This window comes from Camelus ferus, chromosome 25 (assembly GCF_009834535.1).
Source record: "Camelus ferus isolate YT-003-E chromosome 25, BCGSAC_Cfer_1.0, whole genome shotgun sequence".
In the NCBI taxonomy this organism is placed as follows: domain Eukaryota; kingdom Metazoa; phylum Chordata; class Mammalia; order Artiodactyla; family Camelidae; genus Camelus; species Camelus ferus.
In genome coordinates, this window is record NC_045720.1 from 16,689,108 (window position 1) to 16,714,753 (window position 25,646).

The window sequence follows — 25,646 nt, forward strand, 5'->3', positions numbered from 1 at the left end:
ATTTAAAGGAAGAATGCCCTAGAATTGCTCTTCCTTAGAAACTCTGGGCTTCAAAGGACTGCATTATTGCCTTAGAAATAAAGTGACTATATCTAATTCAAAAACCTACATCACCTTAGTTTTTATGATGTCATACTTTTCATAACCAATCTCTGCTCTGCTGTCACATAGCATTAAATCTGCACGCACCCAACTCCTTCACATGTAAGAAGTCCCTCAGCCTTGAATGGCAGTGGAAGATTACTGAAGAGGACCAGCCGTATTCATCACATCTCTGCCGGAGGACAGCCTAAGGCGGTCCAGGCCACTATCCATACAAGCAGAACCACCTCCTTATGGAAACATTTATTCTTTTTGATGCATCTTACGTTCAGTCTTAGTACAACAAGATGGAATTAGCATTACATAACCACAACTACAAAACTAAAGGGCTTACTCCCATACATATGCACGTATTATGATCTCTGACATTCAACATAGATGATTAAGTAATGTGTTAAACATTCTGGATTAAGAATCACAGTGAACTACCGCTCCTGGGAGTTTTAAAATCAGACAATAACATTTTGTCCTTTGAAGATTATCATTTAACATTTGCTCACTTTTGTATCCCTGACACCTGGCACAATAACAAAATGAGTCATTCAGTAAATATTTGTTGACTGAATCCAACAATCAATGGATTCACCTCTATTTTTTTCTCTCTTTCGCCCCTAATATGACTCTGAAAATGTGTCATCGTTATAATAAACACATTAATTTAACGGCGGAAAATCTGAGTCATAAAATGGAAGAAACCTCTGTCCTCTGCTAATGTTTCTGTAGTTATATTTGCAATTCATTGGTTTTTACATGCCTCTCTTCTCCACTGGACATGTGTTTTTTAAGGGAGGTGACTGTCTTACTCATCTCTGTATCATCAACATTCATTATTGTGTCCAGCACATAATAAGTTTAGTAGATGTTTATTAAATGACTGAGTAAATATATTTCTGAAATGATAGCTGTGTCTACTCTGACTTCCCGCTCACGCTCAACTCTCTGCCAGTTTTGGGGTTTTTTTTAAGAATTTTTAGATACTTGTCTGTTGTATTTAGACACGAGGCTTGTGGAAAATTTAAAAGTAAATCCATTGTACAAAAAATAGAGACGACTGATATAATTATTTAAAAAAATTTTTTTAAATCGCAAAATTGAAACGTTTGAAGGAAACTTACTGATCTTTCAAATGTAAATAATATACTAAGAATCGTACCAAGCAATAACATGGAATTGGTATGTTACCTTTTTATAAGGGATATGTAAGATATATTTTTAAAAATGAAGACTTGAAAAAATATATGACCAAACATACACAAGAGAAATACAGAAAATCTTTCATACAAGCAGCTCTCAAGCTCTGTTGATAGGAGTGCAGACTGGTGATGCCACTCCGAGGAGCCATCTGGCATTACTGGCTGCAGAGGAATATACCATAGAACCCAAGAGCCCAAGTGAATAATCCAAAGAGATTCTCACACAGTCTTCGTAGAAGCAAGTAAGAGAATATGGCAGGTAGTCAGAGGCAACCTGAGTGCCCATCACCTAGAGTATAACTGGGTAAAAAATGATTTGTGAACCCCAGGAAATTTAGTATGGCAGTAAGAGCTACTGATCAGATTTTCATATAGCAATACGATGGGCCTTAGAAACCTAGTACTTAATGAGACACATGATACAAACCATTTATGTAAATTAATAACACATGTCCACAAAACAATACATACTCTGCAATAATGTATAAGACCAAAAACAAAGCAACCCACATTAAATACACGATGATGGTAACCTACGGTGGAAAGGGGAGAGGCATATGGAGTATAGTGATAAATGGGAATAAATAACTTTTTAAAATAAGAGGGAGTGTGCATGGACCATAGATAATAATGTTTCATGAACTGATTCACCTAATCAACTTAAAACACTATATTGGAAGTACAAAAGAAAAAAATGAAATAAAACAATGTTAAAACTTTATGCTCATGAAATTAATGTAAATTAAACCCATAGGTCACTTCCTCACTTACCAAAATAATAAAAGATTTATTTTACTTGAGCCAGTGGCCCCATTTTTGTCATTTATTTAGGATTAAATAAATATGGTTAGCACTGCTATTTAACTTTAATTCTGGAAGTATAATCCAATATAGTTAAGCAAAGAAAGAAATTAAAGGTATAAAAGTCAGAAAGAAGGAACATTCATTATTTTCTTGTATATATGAAAAACTGAAGACAATCAATTTAAAAAGAATTTTTTCAATATCTTAAAATTGTTTTGTAATTTTCCTACTATAAATAAATAATTTACCAAGAGGGTTGGACACAAATTTTATATCTAAAAATTAATAACTTCGTAGATAGAATCCAAACTAGTTTTTTAATATAAAGAAAATGACTCTATCCAAAATGGAAAAAAACTTTAGGCCACTTATCAATATTCTTTACTGTTTAGATAAACAAAACTGTAAATACTTCCAAGAGACAAAAAGAAGACTTGAACAATGGCAAGGCATACAGTGACTTGGATGGAAAGGACTGACATTGTGTAAAGATGTCAGCTCTTTCCAAATCGACCGTATAAGTTTAGTGTAATCTTACTAAAAATAGCAACTGGTTTATTTGGAAAACAAAATGCTTATTTCAAAGTTGATGTAATAGAATCAATAAGGATATCCAGGGGACAATTCTCAAAAGATGTTAAAATGTTATATAAGGCAAAATAATTCACAAAATATATTATAGATACATGAATAGACAGACCCAAAGAACAACAACAACAAAAAAAAATCAAAAAATATTCCCAAATGCACGTGGGGATTATGTAATAAAGGTAACATTTGAAATCAGTGAAGAACAAAAAGATTATTCAATTGATGGTATCAGAATAACTGGATAGCCATCTGAAAGAAAAGTCTAGGTAGATTAACAATATAATTTAAAACTGAAACCATAAAAAGTACAATAAGAAACCATGTTAATAATTTTTGATATATAATGTCTAAGTGGCAAATGTCTTCCTAAACATCACATAAAAACTGAAGTAATGAAACAAAAAATGTGGAAATATGACAATAGAAAATTGGGGCATGGCAAAACCCACAATAACAAAAGTCAGAATTCTCAAGGGCAAAATGAAAAAAGTATTTGCAATTTATATCTGAGAAAACAAAGGCCAATCTCCCTAATACATAAAGAGTTCCCATAAATCATTAAAAGATTAACAATCAATAAAAAAATTAAAGGGGATTTATGGAAAAAATAGCCCTTAAACATACATAATTACGTTCATCCTTACTAGGAGATAAATGCAAATAAAATTCCCGTGAGATACTGTTTTCACCCATTATATTAGAAAATACTTTTAAAAACAATTAATATATGAGTTATCAAAAGTATAGGGAAACAGCCACCTTCCTACATAGCTGGTGGGAAAGTAAATTTTAATGCCTCTAGGGAAGACAGTTTATCAGTAACTAGCAGAAATACAATTGCATATATTTTTGACACAGAAAGACCATGTCTACATATTCCCTCTACAAATACAAATAAGAGCAAATGACTGAAGACAATAATGCTTCCAATTCTCCGGTAATTTTGTTTCTCTTCCATTACCGGCTTGCGCATTGTCAACCATGCTTACTTTCATGCTGGTCTCTGAATTTCTGGGACCCCTGCGAATATGTGTCTATTTTCTACTATTTTATTAACTTTTCTTTAGGTTGTCATGTCTCCTTACGTGCCTGTTGTTTGTTTTGGTTGGTTTGGTGGTTGGAACTTTTTATTTGCAAAATTCTTTCTAAAAATAATGTGGAGCCAAGTATGCTGTTATCTTCTCCAAAGAAGATTCACTTTTGCTTCCACCAAGAGCTATTAGCAATCTTGAGTCATCTCAATGCAATTTCCAAAATTAAGAAAATATGTCCAGTCCCTATTGAGGGCATATCACTTGGGATTAATTCTTACTCCAAGGGTTCATCCCTTTGGAGTCCCAGCCCAAAGCCAAGGAGGTCACCAGTGGTCCCCTTCTTTGGATGTCCCGTGACTCCTCTTGGCTCCACGATGCTATAAAAACCTCCTTCTCAAGCATACTAGGCTCATAGTCCTGGGTTTTCACTCCTCTCAGCTTCTGACCAAGTAATTCCTCACTCTCATTTTAGCCCTCTACTGTCTCCAGGCAGGCATCTTTCATTCCCTTAATATTTATACAGCTTCCCGGTTGTCTTAATGGGAATTTATTCCATATTGTCTTGTCTATCATGATTAGGAGCAAAATTCCAAAAAACTCAATATTCCCATCAATCAATAAATCATGGTACATTTATACAAAGAACATTATTAGAGACGATATTCTTTAGGTGTTGATACAGAACAATCTTTAAAATATATTGTTTAGTGAAAAAGCAAGGTACAGAATAATGGATATAGTATGTTATATTCAGGCATAAAATATCTCTGGAAGGTTTTAAAATAACTTAATACTTGGATTGTTTAGGGATTGGGAAACTGTGTAGCCAAGGCATAGAAGTGAGAAAAAAAATTCTTTACTGTTCATCATTTTGTACATTTGAATTTTGAAACAAATTATGTGTTCAATACAAAAGCAAATAAAGTAATCAACAAATAATAAAAATGGATAAAGCTATGTACATGAACATGTTTACCACCGCAGCATTTATAATAGCAATTAAAAGCAATCAAAATGTTTGCCTGTGAAAACATGGTGAATTACATCAGATGCAAATGATGACATATTCTGCGATGATGTTAGAAACAAATAGGAAAGTCATGTAGAAAGATGGATGTACTACTTTCCTATTACTGCATGATAAATTTATGCAAACTTGGAAGTTTAAAACATCATTTATTCCCTCATAGTTCTGGAGATCAGAAGTCCATGGTATAGCTGGGTTCTCTGTTCAAGGTCTCACAAGGCTGAAATCAAGTTGTCAACTGGGCTAAATTCTCATCTTAGAATTCTGCCTAACTCAATGGGAAATGCATATTATCAGAGAAAGCCAGTAACAATGGCCCTTAAACAAATGGAAAGATATTCAACCTTACTTGTAAGAGAAATTACACTAAAGTACCGTTTTCATCTGTCAGAAAAGGTTTTAAAAATTTGGTACCTCACTGGATTGTCAAGGGTGTATTTTCTACCTTACTCAAACTTAAATTAAAATGTTGCCTACAGCAGTGTATCTGAACTATAACAATAACCAGGTAAAAATATGTGTATGTGAAAGAGATTCGAAGGGAAGGTACAATAATGCAATTTTTCATTAATTTTGAAATTTTTAAGTGAGGTTACTATTGTCTTACATCATCAAAATCATATTTAAAGAGGAACAGTAATATTTTCTACCTCTTTTCTCTTGTCATAGCACAAAGAAATGGGTAGATTTACTGCAGTGCTCCAAGCCATTGTTATTTGCTAGTATTGTTGAGATGAGGACACAGGTCCCCAACACCTGGTCATTTATGTACCATGCTGTCAAGTTTCTTGTTGGAAAATTCCAGGCATATGAAAGCATGACGATCATGGAATCCCCGTTTTCTACTGAGTGTTCCCTGCTTGTTAGGTACATTTAAAGTTAATCCTTACAACAATCCTACAGGATTGTTTTTAATCCCAGCTCTGCTCCAGACAAACTGAGAGAACTGGCAAGGACATCACCTCTCCTTGCTCAGTTTCCTCTTTTGCAAAATGCAGTAAGAGCCGTAACTAAAATATGTTGGCTGCCCTCGATATCCTGCCTCCATCCCTTCAGCACTTAACTACACCCATGCCTGCTGAGCCCAACTTCCGACCACTACCACCTTTGACTTGTTGCCTGAGGTTTCCCCTGACAAGGACCCTCTTCTCTTCACAGGCGGGAAAGGATGGAAGTCCCCCATCTTCCTCCAAGAGCACTCAATTGATGAAAACCTGGGAAATGCATGGATCATCATTGAGCTACGTCATCCCCTCAGCAAAATAACTGAAGTATTTGTTCTACACAACCTTCCATTCTTTCCTAGCAGGATTAACTTCCATTTACCCTCAGGAATAACTCCCTTGACAAAAGACTCTCTCTCTCTTTCTTTTTTTTTTTTTTTCCTTTGTTTTTTGTAAGCATATTTAACATGAGATCTAACCTTTTTACAAAATTTCAAGTGTACAATACAGTATTGTTAACTGCAGCAAAATGTAAAGCAGATCTCGAGAACATGTTCACCTTATATGCTTGAAACTTGATGCCCATTGAACCACAACCCCCAGTTTCTCCCTTTCTTAAGCCCCTGGCAACCAACATTCTCCTCTCTGCTTCTATGAGCTTGGCTATTTTGATACTCAATATAAGCAGAACCATTAAGTATTTGTCCTTCTGTGATTGTCTTATTTCACTTAGCATAATATCTACCACATTTATCTATGTTGTTGCATATTGCAGGATTTTTTCTTTTTTAAAGCTGAATAATATTCCATTGTATGTATATACCACATACGCTTTACCCATTCATCTGATAATGGACATTTAGGTTGTTTCCATATCTTGCCTATTGTGACTAGTAACGGCAATGAACACGGGAATGCAAACACTTCTGAGATTCTGATAACTGGAAGTGTCGATTGCTGGATCATGTGATAGTTCTATTTTCAAATTTTTGAGGAACTTCCATACGTCTTTCCACACGGGCTGCACTAATTTACTTTCCCATCAACAGTACACTAGGGTTCCCTTTTCTCTACATCCAGGCCAACACTTGTTATCTCTTGTCTTTTTGATAAAAGCCATCCCAACACATATGAGGTGCTGTGTCATTATGGTTTTGATTTACATTTCCCTTATGATTAGTGGTGTTGAGCATCTGTTGGCCATTTGCTTGTCTCCCTTGTGAAATGTCTATTCAGATTCTCTGTCCATTTTTTAAAATCAGTTTTTTTGGTATTGAATTGTATGAGTTCCTTGTGTATTTTGAATATTAACTCCTTATCAGAAATTTAGTTTGAACATGCTTTCTCCCATTCTGTAGGCTGCTTTTTCATCTTGTTGATTGTTTCTTTGGCTGTGCAGAAGCTTTTCAGTTTGACGTAGTCCCATTTGTTTTTGCTTTGGTTACTTGCCCTTTTGATATCACATCTAAAAAGTCATTGCCAAGACTAAAGTCAAGGAGTTTTCCCCTTTCTTTTCTTCTGGGAAATTTATGGCTTCAAGTCTTTAAATCTTTAATCCATTTCGAGTTAATTCTTGTGAATGGTGTAAGACAGGAGTCCAATGTCATTCTTTTGCATATGAATATCCAGTTTTCCCAACACCGTTTGTAGAAAAGACAATTCTTTCCACATTGTGTATTCTTAGAACCCTGTCAAAGATTAGCTGACTATATATTTGTGTGTTTATTTCTGGGCTCTCTATTTTATTTCATTGGTCTAGACGTCGTTTTTATGCTAGTACCATATTGTTTTAATTACTATAACTTTTTAATAGATTTTGAAATCAAGTATGATGGCTTCAGTCTGGTTTTTTTTTTTTTCTTCTCAAGATTATTGTGGCTATTTGAGGATCTCTGTGTTTCTACATGAGTTTTAGAGTTACTTTTTAATTTTTGTAAAAAAAAAAAACTACCATTGGGATTTTGATTGGGATTGTATTGATCTTTAGATTGTTTGGGGTAGTATGGACATTTTAACAACATTAAGTTTTTCAATCTATGAACACTGGATGTCTTTCCATTTGTTTTTGTCTCCTTTACTTTCTTTCATCAATATTTCATAGTGTTCATTACACAAGTCTTTTACTACCTTAGTTAAGTTTATTCCAAAGTATTTTCTTCTTTTTGATGCTATTATAAATAGGACTGTTTTCTCAACTGCTTTTTCAGATAGCTTGTTGTTAGTGTTTAGAAATGCAACTGATGTTTGCATGTTGATTTTGTATCCTACAACGTAACAGAACTTGCTAATTAGTTCTAATAGACTTTTATTAAGTCTTTAGGTTTGTCATGCCCTAAAGGTGTCCAGTCCCACCTTGTTTTTATCCATTCCCCCCCTCTGCGTCTTTTGATGGGGAGTTTCCCCCATTTACATGAAAGTAATTATTGATAGGGAAGGACGTACTACTGTCATTTTTAAAATTGTTTCACAGTCTTTTGTCTCTCTTTTCCTCTCTTGCTGTCTTTCTTTGTGTTTCATTGATTTTTGTATTCATAGACTTTGATTCCTTTTTCTTTTTCTTTTGTGCATCTTCCATAGGTATTTTCTCTGTGGTTACCTTGGAGCTTATATAAAATATCTTATAATACTGTCTTTAGCTGATAACAACTCAACTTCAATCACATACAAACATTTATACTTTTACCTCTCCTCTTCACTAATGCCACAATTAACATATGTTGTGTGTTAATTATGCATCCATTAACTTAGTTTTATATTTTTTAAAATTATTTTTGCCTTTTAATTTTTATGCTGAAATTAAAAATTATTTACTCATCACCTTCATAGTATTTCATTATTTTGTACCTGTCCATATATTTACTATTACCAGTAGGTATGCTTTCAAACACTCTTATATTACTCTTTTGTGAACTTTTCTTTCCACTTGAAGAATTTCCTTTAACAGTTCCTGTAAGGCACATTTGTGGCGGTGAACTCTCTCAGCTTTGTTTGTCTGGGAAAGACTTGATCTTTCTTTTACTTTTAAAGGGATACAGTATTCTTGGTTGGCAGGGTTTTTGTTTTTTGTTTTTCCTTTTAGCACTTTGACTATATTGCCCCACTCCCTTCTGGCCTACAAGGTTTCTGATGAGAGAGCCACTTGAGGATCTTATGGGGGTCCCTTTTTATGTGGTAAGTTATTTTTCTCTTGCTGCTTTCAAAATTCTCTGTCTTAGACGTTTGATATTTTGATTATAATGTGTCTCAGTGTGGATTTCTTTGGGTTCATTTTATTTGGGATCTATTGACTCTCAGGCTGGCTAGAAATTTTGATGGCCTTTCTAACCTTCACATCAGTCAAATGTCCTTTCTTTGTCCTTAGTGGTCCCCAAACATCAAGAATATGCCAAATCCCACCAGCGCTCCAAGACAAGAAAGACTGAAGCCAGTCCTTCAAGCAGCCTCAAGAACAGCTGTATCATTGGATGCTTTGTACAATTCTTTCCCTCCCCAAGGAGAGGCAGGGATCTGGGGTTCTTTGCCCATTTGCTCTGTGCTGAGCTGGGTGGAGGGCTATGGCAGCTGCTAGTTCAAATCGCCATCTTTGTTCTCACTTGCTCCCAGACAGAAGGAGTATGCCAGATTCTTTTAGTGCTCTAAGACAGGCAAGAGAGAAGTCAGTCCTTTGCGCTATCTCCAGAAAAGCTGGGGCAGTGGATGTGTGATCCAACTCTTCCTTTCTACAAGGAGAAACTGGAAGCTGGTGTTTTCCCTCTGCTTACTCTGTGCTGATCTGTGGGGAAGGCTATGACAATTGTCAGCTTAAACCATCATCTCTGATCTCAATGGTCTGGAGTTGACTGGGGTATTCTAGGTCCCAAGAGCACTCTGAGATAAGCAAGACAGAAGCCAGTCTTCTGGGAAGCCCCCAGAAAAGCTGGGTGATTAGATGTCTGGTTCGGCTCTTTCCCTTCCCTGGGAGAGGCTGGGACCTTGGGGATTTCCTCCTGATCACACAGAGCTGTGCTGGGGGCAGGGCTTATAGTGAGATGGTGTCTCAGATTTCCCTGCTGACTTCAGTGTCACTGGTTTCATGTTTGCCAAGGTTACGCGAGCCTTTGAACTACTTTCTGGATGTCTCACAAAGGGAATCTGTTCACATTTCATTGTTGAATTAGTATGTTTGTGGGTAAATATAGAGTCCAGAGCTTTCTATCCTGTCATGTTACTGACATCACTCAATAATATACTTTTTATTGTTTTTTCCTTTGTCTTACGAGATTCTCAGTACAAAAAGTCAAGACTTATTTGATGATGAAAGTTGGTGCTGGGATTATAAAGCACTCAATGAAGTATAGACTTCAACACAGGCTAACCATTTTTACTCTCACTGTTTTCATTTTGTAAATAAAAGGACTGAGGCTCAAAGGGGTCAAGTGCTAAATAAGCTGCAATGTCTTCCCTTACTACGTCACTCACGGATAGTATTGGACAATCAAACTTCTCCAATAGCTGACCTGGGACAAAAGACAACAGAGACCCTAGGTGTCATGTTTACGTTCCTATAGTCTTGTGACCATTTTACTATTTATTAGTATTCCCATAAGAGCAAAATAAAGATAAGGTAAAGTACAAATTAAGTAGTTTATCATTTAAATTATTGGTGGGGCTGATGAGAATTCAAACAAAGGTTTGAGGATTATCTCATGGCATTAGTTATCTATTACTGCATCACAAATTATCAGAAATTCAGCAGCTTAAAATAGCACACAGTGTCTCTCACAGTTTCTCAGGTCAGGAGTTCAGGCACAGCTTGGCTGGGTTACCTGTTTCAGAGTATTTCAGAATTTCAATCAAGGCATTGTCTAGGGCTGTGGTCTCATCTAACGGCTTGAATTAAAAAAAGATTCACTTCCAAGTCACAGGCTCGTTGGCAAAATCTAGTTTGTCAAGGGAAGTTAGACGGAAGGCCTCTGCTCCCAGCTGACTATTGGCTAGATGTGTACCTCAGTTCTTTGCCGTGTGCCTTTCCTAACAAGGTGGGATACAAACTGAGAAGGCAATAGAGAGATTCTGCTAGGAAGATGGAAGTTATAATTTTATGTAACCCAATTATAGAGGTGACATCCCATCATGTCTTTCCCATTCTAAGGGTCGGAAGCAAGTTGCTGGGCAAGCTCACATTCAATAGGTAGGGACTGCAAGGGGCTGGGAATGACAGGAGGCAGGGACCACTGGGCGACAGCTTAGAATCTACCTGCCACACTAGTCAATTTTAAATCCTCCTGATAGGAAAGGAAGAGCCTAGATAAACAGAAAACATTCCTGTTTGGTTCTTTGATCTACTCTTAGAATTTTAACAGGAGATTTTCCTCATAAAATTAGCTTTTACTTAGGCAAATATATTCTGAGAACGTAATAGGGCTCTAAAACTTTATGGGTAACAATAAGAAGCCAAGAAGGAAATCACAGTTATCTATGACAAGTTGAATGGTGTAACTGCATAAAACTGGGAGATTCTATTTAATGTTGGTGGTCAATCTGAATAATAGATATCGACAAAATTAATTCAACACATATGCATTGAGCATACTCTTCTGCATATAGGAGGGACTAATACCTATTTGGGGGAAAAAATCAAATAGAATAGATTTAAACGTGTAGATTTCAATTATCCTTGCTGGTACTGTTCATAGTTTAACTTTTACCAAGAGCCATTCTGCCTCTGCTTACAAATGTAATAAAAAAGGAATTTGCTCCTTAAAGTAGAAATAAAATTGACTATAAAAAATCAGACTCCATGCTATTATTGCTCACTCCTAACAGAGCTGTGCTTACAAACTGCAGAGGGCTGCCTTCTCTCTAACCTGAGGGGATGTTCCAGCCCATCAAATGGAAAATAAAGCTAAATTCAACAGCAGCCAAGGAGTTAAGAAGCTGGGTATGAAATTATGCCTTCCTCATTATATGCAATGCATGGCTGAGATCATTCGAAGTAATGCCTGGAAATCCTCCACTAAAACAATCACAAGGTGGGCTGGCAGTTTCTGCCTTTTGACCAGGTCCACAACCCACATCTGCCACAGTGAATTTTAATTAGGTATTACTCCAGAGAGGAGTTCCTATGCTGGTATGAAGTTAAAAAAATTGTAATTCCACACTGCATTACTCATCATTCCACCATAAATGAAAACAGAATGGACTTAGAGAAACTGCTTTCAGCAGGGAGAGGGCTTCTACATAACCAGACTGTTAGCCACAAGGTTGGATCCAGTATTACAAAAATACATATGACAAATGAATCAAAAATTTATTTCTAAATTACTACTTCTATATACAAACAAGGCAGTGGTTTTCCTTGAAATGTCTATGGTTCCAAAGCATTGCTTATTTTTGGTAAGATTAGGTTAGTATTAATCAAGCCATTGAGGATATACATAGAGATCATCTTACTTGAAGTCTTGACTAGTTTCATTATACATTATATGTCTTTATGGCCTGCCTCCTGCTTTGTCTGCAAGTTTCTCTTGTATCTTTCCAGGCAAAATGAAAAGCTATAATTGACTCTGAGTCAAGAATATAATTATTCAGGTATTTTCTTCTTCGAATGTATCAGAGAAATACTTTTGCCAATGAAAGCAGGAAGCCATTTATATTTTTAAGGATGTAAGAGGGAGAAAACAGGAGAACTTGACACTTAGAATCTACTATGTGCCAACCATTTTTTGCCATACACTCTTTCATTATTATCCCAATTTGATAAATAAGAAAAGGGCAACTGTGGAACCGTGGGAAGAAAACTAACAGTTTGTTGAGCAATGACTACTAATGAGGCACACTTCATATTTATCAATTCATTTAAACTTTGCATATTCATCACCACGCTACAGTTAAAGAAACGAAGACTGAGCAATGTTTAAAAATCTGCACAATATCATACACTTGGTAAGCGACTGAGCTGAAGTAGAACCCATGTGACATCTGATTTGTTGTACCCAAGAATATCACAGTACTTTAGCATAAAATCCTTTAAATGTAGCTTCCAGCAGAGGTACTGAAGGATTTAGATGGTTCTCTGCCACCTTAGGAAGGGGAGGTTGCTATTTATAAAACTGCAGTGTTCCCCAGCAGAGAAAGGCATCTGGGAACATGTCCAGAATTAAATTCATCCATAATTAAATATATTAATTATTAAGAGTAAACACTAGAGGTATCTTCCTTGGCTTAACTATATTTCCAATATAGAACCAGTCACCAAATCTACTCTGTTATACTTTCTTTTCCTTTCCTTCCTTCCTCCTTTTCTTTCTTTTCTTTCCTAAAATTGTTGAACACCTATTGCTTTATTATCATTTCTTTTCAGCTCATCTATTTCCTGCCCTAGACTAGAAGTTCCTTAAAAGCAGAGACCTTGATATATTCTAGGCGTCTAATATCTGGCACTTAGCAGGTGCTCCATAAAAACTGAAAGCATGATTGACTAAATAGAAAGAAATTAATCAACAAACACAAAACAGCAGGGTACCAAGCCAGACTCAAACTCTGCTCCAGCTAACTTCAGAATACTCTAGACGATGGCCCTCACACTGAAGGTGATGTGAAGCTCTCAGGTTGCCTCCAGTCAGTAGATTCAGCCTGGCAGGTACTCAGCCAGGATTCAGGTTAACCGAGTCTTACCACCTCTGTCCCACCACCATTCAAGATGCTCAGATCTCGATCTTCAGTAGCTGACAAAGATCCCTCTGATTCACTATCATGTATTTCCCAGACTTTTCCTTCATCCCCCTGTTCCAAACATACATTTTAGTTTGATGTTGCAAAGATATTAAATGTAAGCTTTCCTTCTGCTCCCTAGAATACACAGGGATAATGTGTAGTGGCTAAGAATATGAGTTTCAGGTCAGACTAAGTAGGTTCAAGCCAGACTATCATTTATTTACTGGCATGTGATCTTCAAAAACCTGCTTAATGTGTCTAAGTGTCAGCTTCTCATGGGTAAATGAGGATAACAGAACTACTTACCTCAGACAGTTATTATGGAATTATATTAGATGAAGAACCAACTTATGGAATTATATTAGATGAAGAACCAACTGTAGTGATCACAGTTCCTGACTTTTTCTTTTAAATAATAAAATGAGAGTGAGAAAATGTCTTTTCGCTTGGTTATTCGGTTTATAATGACTTGGGGATTAAAACCAAGAGAAAAGAGAAATCCTCTTTATTCCCCTTGAACAGCAAGGGAGTTGGGGCGCTGACCCTCCACATAGTCGCAAATAGACATACAACTTACAGTCTGTCCTTCATATCCACGTTTCCTCCATACCCACAGTTCTGCACCCACAAATTCAACCAACTGTAGATCATGAAATACTATAGTATTTGCTACTGAAAAAAATCTATATATCAGTGGACCCATGCAGTTCAAACCTGCATTGTTCAAGGGTCAACTGTATTAACTGAATAGTCTGGCTGCAGGGACAAACATACCTGTGGTTCGGCCCAGCTGAGATATTGTGCCCATCCTGGCAATGAGGATGAGGTGTTTTGGTCATTGATCTGGATCACATGACCTCCTCAAGGGACTGAGATGGGTGAAGGGGTAAAAAAGGGAGTACTGCTTTACCCAAACCACACAGGCTGAGAGTGAAAGAGGAGATATTCACAAAAGGAAAATCAGGGTGCTGCTGCCAGGAAGAACTTTAAAAGCTACACTGTGCATCCCTGAAGAACTAAACCAACCATGGATGACCAAAGTAGAATGACATTACTAACCAAGAGAAATGAAAGTACTTCCAAATGCCTGCTTTCTCCTAAATTAAAATATGGAGATACAAAAGAGAAACGGGTGAATTCAAGGCCAACTCTGATTTAATTTAATTGGAACCACAAAGGAATTTCTTGCTCAAGAGGCCACAAAGTTGGGTCTAAGCATTGTTAAGTGGAATGGATATCAGTAGATATTAATACGTTTTCTTCAATAGCCAGTTTGGCTAAGAGGATTTCTCGGTAAAGATTCTTTCTACTCTCTCTCATAAATTATTTGGATGCTTACTTTAAACGTTCCATTTTGCCTACAGAGGCACAGCCTGGAAAGCCATAGCTCCCCGATTTAAACTATTCACTTACCCCTAGGGGAAGAATGAAATAAAAGACAAAAGTTATGCAAATAAAAAGATAAATTTTCTTATGTCTGTCTGTCCTTGTTACATTTGAAAAAGACCTCATGTATTCTCTTGTCTCAGGAAAGAATAAGCAAGAATAACAGAATTCAGAAAGACATAAATTGCCAATAATTCCTAACGTAGTTCTGTTCCAGAAATCTTTGTAAAAGTAAAATTCCTATCCATGGCAAGCTTTAAATATTACTTAAATCAGGCCATGCTATCCTGAAGTCATTTACCCATTGAGTGTGTGTGTGTGTGTGTGTGTGTGTGTGTGTGTGTGTGTGTGTGTGTTTGGGTGTGTATGTATTTGTGTTTCCCTTTTTCTCTCCCCTCACGCTTTTCTTCATAAGAAATTTCCTCTCTCTAAGGTCATCTACCACACAAGCTATTGAATGTGGCAGAATGAACACAACACTTGATGATGGAACTTTGTTTCTTAAATAGAATGTCAGCTATACCAGCAATTTTTCAAAATATTCACACAAAAGAAAAACAAGCAAGCAGAAGGTAACTATGGAGGTCACAGAAAATACTTTTTTCTTTTCTCCTTTTGTTTTTAAATGAAACATATATTTTTAGGTTAGGGATTAAAAGAACATTCTGTGCAAATCTTGGGAAGACCATTAAAAAGGATATGAAACATGAACATCTCCAGTAATAAATAGTGAACACAATTAAATAAATGGTCTGCCAGTTTCCCAATCTCTAAGCCAAGCACTGTATTCCAGGATTTAAAATGAATACAAAAAAAAAAAAAATCACAGAAACTGACACTTAGCCACACATGCAAAGAAATCTCACTTAATTTTTGAGTGGGCAGTGCATCAGATACATACACTGAAACATAGCTTTTATTTATGACCACTAGAACTAAATAAGCTCTGGAGGAGTACAAGACAAGAAGCAAAAACCTGGATCCAATTAGAGATATTCCCAGTCCTGGGTCAGGCCTGTTTTCCCTGGAGGGTCTACAAGCCTACAGTCAACATGAATTCCAAAATGTATCAGATCAAACAATGTATCATTAAATGAAAACATCACTGGATATTGTAGACTACTTCTGGAAAAATGTTTTATGAAAACACACCTTAACTATTTAACTTGGCCAAGCCCATTATTAAACAAAAATGTATCAATATCTTTCAACAAATCTTGACCAATATTGGTAGTGTTAGACTCAGGATGACAGCTTTCTTCCTAGTTCTAAAAGAGGATTCTAAAAGCTTTTCTCATTGTACTGCAAGTGGCCAGCTTTCTGAAAACCCCATTTTATCCTTTCTTAGGCTCTCATTTAATATAATGTATATAATACTGTAGTATTATCTATATATAAATGCTTAACTATACCATTATGGAATAGAATGACAAGAGGTTGAAAAACAGTTCCCACTGAGATTGAATTTAGGGTCATGGATTAGATATTGCACTCTTAAGAATCCCCCATTCACCAGTATCACATTCACAAAGCCTATTCCTTGTAAATCTACCTCGATAATCACCTTCTCCGAAGAGACTTCCATGACCATACTCTTTACCACCAGAAAGACGGAGCTTTTTTTTAAAAAAAAAACCCTCCAATAATTTGTGCAATGAGATAAAGTGCCAATGAACACATAATCGGGTAATCACTCTCATACATGTCATGCTGTACAAACCCTTATGATTATACCTGTCACACACTATAATTGTTTGTTTAATGTCAGTCTACGCAGTGAGACCGACTTACCTGAGTCTAAAGTCTTGTTGTATTCGTTTTTGTACCCAGTAGCAGATGCTGCCTTATGCTGGCTGCCTTTACTGAGCCAGTGCACTTGTCTTCCAGCTGTGAGTCCTGGCTGCTAATGGTCCACTGTTACCTTTCTCCAGAGAATTGTCTTTGGCCAATAGGAACCCAGAAATACCTACGAGAGCATCTCATCAAATGACTGGATGATTTGAAGGTACATAGGCCCAGTCTCTTCAATGGGACAAGATGGGACAAGAAGGTGGGACAAGTCTTGGTGTTCTTCACACCCCAGAGCTCCCCTGGGGATCAGGCTGAGGCTAGCCTTAGCTGAGCCCACATCTCTGCTTACTTTCTTCAGCCCTGGTAAATCACTTGCACAAGAACCCCATCTCAGGCTGTGCCTTTAGGAAATGTGACCTAAGACATAGCTCTAAGTGCACTGATTTCTGTGACAAATTAAATGTTTTCTCCTATTAAACTCTGATCACATTGGAACAGAAATGATGACATTCATATCCAGTACTTAATTCAGTGCCTGATGAAAAGAAAAGTTTGTAAGATAAATGAACATGCAAGTACATTTAGCTCATTGCTTATTCTCATCTTGTACCAAAAAGATAAATCCTAGGAAAAGACGGCGGTGGGCCTAAGGATTATTGTTGCCATTATCATTTAACACCAATGTTTCTCTAAGACCAGATGAATATGAGTTGTTGGTGTAAACAGTAAACTCTGAAGTAAGGGTCGGGGCGGGTGGATGAAGAAGCCCCTCCCCCAAATTCTACCCCTACAGTAATGCAGACAGTGGTACCTCACCAACTGAATAGATTCCTTGATGGTAGCTAATAGCCACATATCAAAACAAAATTTTCTTGTTTTCTTTTTCAGCTTTGTCTGAGACCGCCTTCCATTCCTCACCTGCATCCTCCTCCCACATTAAATCAGCATTAGGCTGGTAAATATCAAGCCGATTCTAGACACTAAAGACGGGGCATTTTTCCACTGTAGCACAGTGTTATCACCAGAGGTGAAAACACACGTGGGGCTCTGGTCGCTACTGTATCCCTTGCAAATGATCCTATTTCTCTTCATTAAGGAAGACAGACAGGATTCCACTGAATGAATTAACAAGCATATTGAGAAGGACAAGAACTCCTACCTTAATCAAAAGCATGTGAATATATCTAAATGAATGTGAAGGCACATGTTTCTTGATGAGTGTTTCTGCTCCATCCTAAGTCTTACTAACAAAGCAGCAGGATTTCCATGGAGAGAAAATGGAATGATACTCTCAATATCTTACTCTGAATTCCCGTTACTAACTGATCATCTCAAAGTGTGGTCAAGAAAACATAAAAATAATCGACTCTTCACAAATACATCTCATTTGGAGGTAGCAAGAGCCTCCTGCTGAGAAAAGGCTCATTGGGTTTCTATTACTTAAACTTGTGTCCAATAGGCAAGATTCACCTCTCAACACAACAACCCAAAATTACTCAAATACTGTCTCGAAATGGATTAAATGTTTGGGAACATCTGTATTCGGTCAGCTCCTCTGGGAACCACCAGACATCAGCTGCATCTCAGTTACAGAGTTATGACCCAAATACATGAGATAAGGTGGCACAGGGAGAGGCGGATGGGAATTTGAAAGAAAGCTGGCCTTTGCTATTGAATCAGTTGCCATGAAACCCAAGGAAGGTGCTAGATATGTTAGGTATGCTATCTTATCCACTCTTTATGATAACCATGAGAGGACTGTATCTTTATCTTCATTTTAGTAGTGATAAAACTTGGTTTTACAGATACTGAGCAGCTTTTACAAAAGTCACGCAGCTACAAAGTAGTAGAGCTGGAATTTAAATCAAGGACTTTCTGCTCCAAAGCCCGTCATCTTTCGACTTCATCGCTCTACGTCAGGTGAGCTAGTCTCCACTAAGGGTCTATTTTTTGTTACGCTAAGCTCTTAAATCTTGGTATCTGTGACACAGGACCTAAAAGGGAAGTTTTTATGGACACTCCTTTTCTTAAAGACACTAGTATTTATAATCCCTTCACTCTTCTGCTACATACTTGCTAACTGACAACTAATAAAAGATCTGTTGTAAGAAGCCATTTGTATGCTGAACAAGAGTGGGTACAGTCTTCTTTAAGAAATGACTCTTTATCAAAATGAGTTAGTCCAAGGCAGTGGATGCACTGAGGGCATGCTAAAGCTTTGGAGTATGGCAGCAAATGAAGACAGTCTTGGATTAAGCAAAATACTGGGTACCCTCAATGTTGTGAGCAGATGTCCACGGCAGACTTAGACCTGTTCAAGGCTCCATGGCCTCCAAGTCCCTGGGGGAAGCTCACAAGTCACTGCCCAGTCTTCTGAGTCAGGAAGAAAGGGAAGGAGGTTGGTTCTACCCTATAGGGAGGTGGGGGGAAAATGCACTGCTGTCTTCTGTTTTCTTCGTGAAGTGGTGCACAGAGTAATCTACTAAGAGAGAAGGATGTGATACAACGATGGGGAGACTTAGAGCTGTAAAGCCTAAATGTGTTTGGATTCACAATCTTGGGGAATAAGAGAGAAGACTGACAGGTGACAACGTTACTATAATGCCAGGTCCATGAGGTCAAGGAATTTTTTCTCCCTTGTGTCTCCTGAGCATTTACACACAATAGATGCTCAAGTAAATATCTGTGGAAGGAGCAACCTCAGAAGAAATTCTTGTATTCATTTCATAAATGGCAATATCCACAATACAATTTTGGAAATAAACTCTATTAACAGTATTTCAGTGAAATTGCTAGCATCTCACACCATATCATCTACCTCTTGCATTTCTCATGAGGCCAACCGAAGGGTCTTTGTGCATTCGAGATCTGGACAAAACGCCTGTCAAGGGCGAATTAGAGGTATAAAGATAAGCCTGAAGATTACGTACATATGGTGGATCCAGGTTGTGCCTTGGTGATGGTGAAGTGATTTGAGAGTGTTGTAAGATGACTGAAGGTAGATGAGTCAAAGGTCCTTTGGGAACACTTCTGACCATGGCTGCTTCCTTACGTCTCCCCTCTACAGGTGCTGGCCTGCCCCTTACTTTCCATCTCTGAGCACCAGTTTCCCAGAAGCTGCCTCGGAACTGCATTTCCCCTTGTTCCAGAGCTTCCTGGTGCTCCATCTTTTCTCCTCCTCCAAGAGGAGCTTCTGCCAAGACTATAGAGGACTGGCCCATCCTCTGACCATCAGCTAGCCATCAATTTTGGTGCTCTATTTTGTAGGAGGTTCTTAACTCTGGAGGAAGCTACAGTACTCACTTGGTGTAGAAAAGTGGCATCATGATGATTTCAGGGCTTGAGATCTACATCCTCCTTGGTCCCCCATGGCCTCTGCACCCTTAGTGCATCAGCTCTTGCTTCTATCATGTGGAAACAGAAAGAAGCGGGGAACAGCAGGCTGGTGTATTAGTCAAGTTTAAGCTTTTAAACTATACTTGCAAACCTGACAAAGCGCTTTATAACCTCCATATAAAACTCAAGTTTAAAGCAAAGACTTATTTAATCTGTACAAAATATACAAATGAGTAAATGATTGCTAATGGCATGACTTTCCATATTCCTTTCCAAAGCTGAACCAGGAAAAATTATTTTCATCTTAAACAATAAATTCACTTTTCCAATATCTGAGACACCTCACTAGTCCATTTCAGGTTTTCGCTATAGTGCAGATCTGTCCACATCTGTAAAACAAAAGACTTAGCTGCAAGAAAATGAGGGAAAAAGCAAAGATCGCCTTTCAGAATAACATGGAAAAAAATATTAAACCAGAATTCATTTTAAACAAGTTTCTGCTAGACAGTGTGGGTTGAGTGTGATTACTAGTTCTGGGAACCCATTATGAAACAAATAAAAGTTAAACATTGCATTGGAAAGTTGATACAGTGAGTTGAATTCATTTATCTATTGAACAGCAAATAAAGCTCAGTTTTGGCAAGGAGAGTCAGGATATCTGGGGAGAGGATTTTATCCCAAGGATGTGGGCAAGAACAATTTAGGTTAAGAAAAAGAAAAGGTATAGAGATGGAATTTTACACAATCATTCAGAATGTGGTGGACTTATATTATGACAATTTAGCTAAAGTGGAATGAAGTTTCTCATAATTGCCTTCTCTGCATAGTTCCTGGTTAGCATGAAGTATCCGCCACATTCTTTTTGTCTTCAGAAGGTCACAGGAAGCAATGAGGCTCCTGCACGCACTGTTGCTTGCTTGCTGGCTCAGCACCTTGGGGTAAAAGCCCCTCTGACAGTTCCTACAGCTCATGCAGATCCTCATTTGGCTTCTCAGGCTCCTGTGCTCAGTGCAGAGTTAGCTCCACGAGGAAGGCCCCTTGCTTCCCCGGCAGGATACCCTGTCATCCTCATCACCGGTGTAAAGGCGGCCATGTTGATCACACCGCAGAGCATCACAGATTTCAGTCTGTCCTCATGGGCCCCGGACAGCTTCCCAGGTTTCCACTTGCACTCACTCTTCTCAATTCACATCCCTCTTCCTTTTTAACTGCCCATCCTGAGGATTTCTGTCCCCACCATCAGACCCAGAAGAAATCGCCTCACATAACAGTTTAACCAAGTCCCACAACTGAGTAAGGCCAAGCTGCCATCATAAATCTCTCATTGAAATATTAATGTATATTTCAGAAGGGCTGTGTTTCTCTGATCAAACCCTGATGAAATGCAGGGTAAGGTTATTTGAGCGGGGAAAAATTGGGGAAGATAATTAGATGAAGCATCTTTCATTTCTCAGAAGAAAGATAATGCCTTTGACTAAGCTATTACCACCGCAAAGTTCTCTGGAAAGTCCAACAGAGGTCAAACCTTTTCTATGTAAGACCTCCAGTTATGTGGTGAGGAAAAAATAATTTACTAACAAACTATGTTCTTGATGTTCAATATCTTCATGCAAGCTTATCCATGTTATTGAAGTCACACATTTTTAAATCATACACAATAACTATATATTTACATATGAGTTTTATATATATTTATTTATATTTATGGGTAATATTTCAAATATAGTCAGTGTTTTACATTATCTAAGTGACATTGCTATTCTTAGTAACTGGTGTTCAATACTTCAGATTTTGCTTTGTGTACCAATTTTGTTGTATATATACATATATATTTTTGTATATTTTAATCTAGATACTGATTTTTTTTGTCAAAATAATTCTGAGAGGTCAGAAAAGAGCCAGTAAGTAGTTAGGGTTTGGTATATAAGGAGAGAACAAACCTCATTCTATAATCAGATCTTTATTTATTTTGTCTCCAACCTCTACCTGATGCCCCAGATTTATTGATTGAAAACCTATCTTGTTATTCAATAAGGAGTAAGGGCCAGACACAACATTAGAGATTAGGGTTAATGAATAATACACGGAATCTATCCAAAATGAGGGGATATTTCTAGTACAAGAGACAACCGCGTACCATACAATTTCAGCATGGTACAGCACTACTGTAATTTGAGAACGGACAAGGATAGTAAGCGTCAGCTCCACTGGGAGAGTGAGTAGAGTAGGCTTCGTAAAGGAAGCGCTGCTTGAGTTAGGACTTGAAGAACAAGGAAAGTTTTTCAAGGTGAAAGTCTTACAGTCAGAGGTAATAGCATATGTAGACAGTATATGCATGAGGTGGAGTTACTCTTTGGGAATTATAGCAGCTTGGTGGATTGGCATATAGAGAATGGGCAATGAAGCTGGCAACAAAGGCATAACTCAGTTCAAGAGGCTTTGGGGGTCATGCTCATGTGTTTGGGCAATGGAAGTCATTAAGATGTTTCAAGTGGGAAAGAGCATGATCAAACTTGCAGGTCTGACACCAGTGTGTGGAGTGACTTAGAAGGAGTGGAGTGGCTTCTGACTACTCAACCTTAGTCTTCTAGTACTGGGGTCGTCACCCTCCCTATCTGCTCCTACCTTCCTGGAAGTCAGGACCCTACTCTTGGCCCCCCATATATTGAACCCTACATCAAAGGGATATTTTGTTCTACTGTCTACTAGGTTCTCTATCTCATATGCACCGCTGGATATCTGAGTCACAGCAAGTCTCCCCCCACTCCCTCAACATGTCACATATGCTACTGCTTGGGCCTCCATTATTGCCTGTGCTACCGGGGGGTCTTTTCCATTTCTGAATACCAACCATTCCCCATCTAACCCTCCGAGTCCAAACCATGGCATCTGGAGGTAGGCAGGCAGTTTCCTCCTCTGGCTTTGGATTCTTAGTAATCAGTTCTACCGGTTACTCTTCACCTTGGCTAACTCCATACGTACCTAAAATTGGCCCTAGTAACTCCTTGTTCTGAATATAGTACTCATTTTGTGACTTGGATACTGGGCATGACAACGAGAATAATAAATTATATCCAATGAAAGCTGCATTTTATTTTCCCATACATCAACTATAGTTGATTCTTTAAAATTAAAAAAAAAACTTCTTGCTGACTTCCTACCTTATGACTCTCACTTCTCCCTTAAAAATGGAAAAACTACAATAACCTTTAGAACCAGAAAATATTCATTATATAAAAGAAAAGTAAGCGGCCACCAGAATCATATGACAAAAATTCAGTATCTGACAGCTGGAGAGCAGGAGCAAAAGCAATGATTTAAAACTGTTCATCTCTTGATAATAAAACTTTTCTCATAGTAAACTAATTACAGTATATTCAATCCATCTGAAAGGTGTTACATTTTTAATATGTTAAAATGAATAAAATGGGGAAAATGTAAAAAGCAAGAATGAAACACTAGACCACAAAACATCCAAGTACCATCTAATCACCAGGAAGGAAGTATGATGTTTTAATGAAAAAAAAAAAATCCCCAACGTGTAATAACCTAGAATTTTCATTTCAGCAATTGTCCCTTCAGTATTGAGACCTTTTGTCTGTTCCAGAGGGGTAATGACAGGTAGGATTTTACCTGAAATCCCCTCAAGTTTCCAGTACTCCTGGTCACTTCCTCCTCAAAACTCTTCCTGTTACTAATCAATGGTACTTCACCAGAGTCTCAGTGTAAGTCTGAACAAAAGGAGCCATTTCCCAATGGTTGTAAAAACGATGAAACAAGAAGGGAAGTTATACGTTAGACAGCAGTAGAGGGACAGAGTTTTAGTGACATTTAAGATTGATTTCCCATCTTTTACAAATGAGTTAACTGAAAATTAGAGAAGTTAATTAGGATCATGGGTGAGTCTAGGTTTATGCGGGCATTAAATGTATACAATTTGGAGAGTCATTTAAAAAAAATGACATTACAAATACAAAATTACATACAGGACTTTGGATGTGGCTCACGAAAGTGGGGGATTAATAATCTAATTAGAACTGAATGAAATAAAATCCAGCTTGAAAAAGCAAAAGCCAAGGAAGGGCTGAAGAACCCAGTCTCTGGAGGTGCAGAGAAGCAGAGAGATGTCAGGGACAACGGAAACCAGACACCTGAACATCACCAGGATCGTCTCTGCCACTGTCTTCTCTTTGCACATTGGTTTGACTTCCTCTCACTGTAGACTGGCGCTCTTCACAAGCAGGAAAACATGGCTCCTGATACTTAAGTTATTTATCATAGAGCTTCAGCCACTACTGAGATGGCTCTCTCTGGGCCAACCCAAATCCTAGGGAAGGATCTTAATTGGTACAGTTGAGTCCAAATCAAGTGCTGTTAGAGGAGAAGAGTCATAAAAACATGGGGGTAACCACTGGCACATGGTCAGCACCAGAAAGGATCTCTGCCAGGAAGAATATGGAAAGACAAAACAAGCTCTCCATAAAATGATGTCCTCAGTGCTGAACAGCTAGTAAGTGCTATATTTGGGATCTTAATCTAAAGGTCCTTTTCCAGTACAATATTTTTCTCTCTGATTAGTTATTGCAGAAACTAAAAAAAAAAAAAAAAATTTAATTTTCCTGGCTCAGAATTTTTGTTTTATTGTCAGAAAATTACCAGAATTACCAAAACAAGACCAAATACAAAAATAACCTTAGTTTTTCACTCAAAAGCCACTGAAAGTGAATGATCCTTATTTGCATCAATTCTGATTAAAGATTTATTAACGGAAAATATAGGACATTTGGGTTAGCCATGTATTATGTATTAACAATACTAGAAACTGTCTTTTTTTTTTAAAACTGCTATTCTGATTTGATTTGTTGACTTTCCTATTGCTTCTTCATCACAGATGTAGAATGCATGAAAAAGTGCTAGTTGGTGGTGCCCTGGGATAAACAAAATTATTATTGCACAATGCTTTGAAATGAAAAGAGCACCACTATAAGCAATCACTTATTAAAGCCACATTTTTAGAACAAATAACATCTTGCCAAACATTTCAGGCCAAAAAGTTCCTGTATAAGGAAGCTGTTATTGATTTGCACTTCCTAGTGAAGTTATTCTCTATTGATTTTATATTTCTTTGCCTGAAACAAAGTACTTCGATCGTTGGAAAAATTAAAATGAGAGGAATTGAAAATGGGGAATTTTGACAAAATACATCATAATAGAAAGAAAGCCCCAGGCCTTTTTTATTTTTTCCTCCCACAACTCAGCTTTAACAATATCTTTTCATTTTATTTCAATTCTTAAACTCATAAGTTGATTAGTTCTGGGAATTCCTCCCTACTTGGATATATGACATAAGTTGAAGGCACTGCTGTAAAGGACTTACATAGTGCCTAAACTAGACCACTTTGCTTGAAATGAGAAAAGATGGAGATTGGCAAATAATTCATGGATTTCAATTTCCAGCTCTCTTATCAGCAAGGCTTTCTCAGGATCAGGCTCAGCCTCAAGGCCTGCTAGGGTATGACCGAGGCTGCATTTGTTTCATTATTCAAGAACAAAAAAAAGTCCCAATTCAGAAGTGGACTTTGGGAGTACAAAGGTCCGAAAATAAAACAAAGGGTTGCAGATACCACAGAACAGTGAAGGCACAAGAAAATCTGTTAATACTCATATTCAATTTCCATCACATAAGTCAAATCCTACCAAGCAGCCTCGGGGAATGGGGGTCCTTACACAGAAGCACAAGACA

General features: G+C 37.5%; 1 protein-coding gene across 5 annotated transcripts in view; it reads right to left on the reverse strand.

Annotated features, from left to right (window-relative positions):
* COLEC10 (collectin subfamily member 10) overlaps positions 1–25,646 on the reverse strand; it is a 397,848-nt gene that overhangs the window by 183,830 nt on the left and 188,372 nt on the right. For 2 of the 5 annotated variants that reach the window (XM_014560702.2, XM_032468086.1), the window contains exon 5: positions 19,871–19,971. The exons of the other annotated variants lie outside the window; for them this stretch is intronic. The gene's annotated coding sequence lies outside the window, so the exon portion shown is untranslated. The remainder of the gene's footprint in view (positions 1–19,870; positions 19,972–25,646) is intronic. 5 annotated transcript variants of the gene reach the window in all.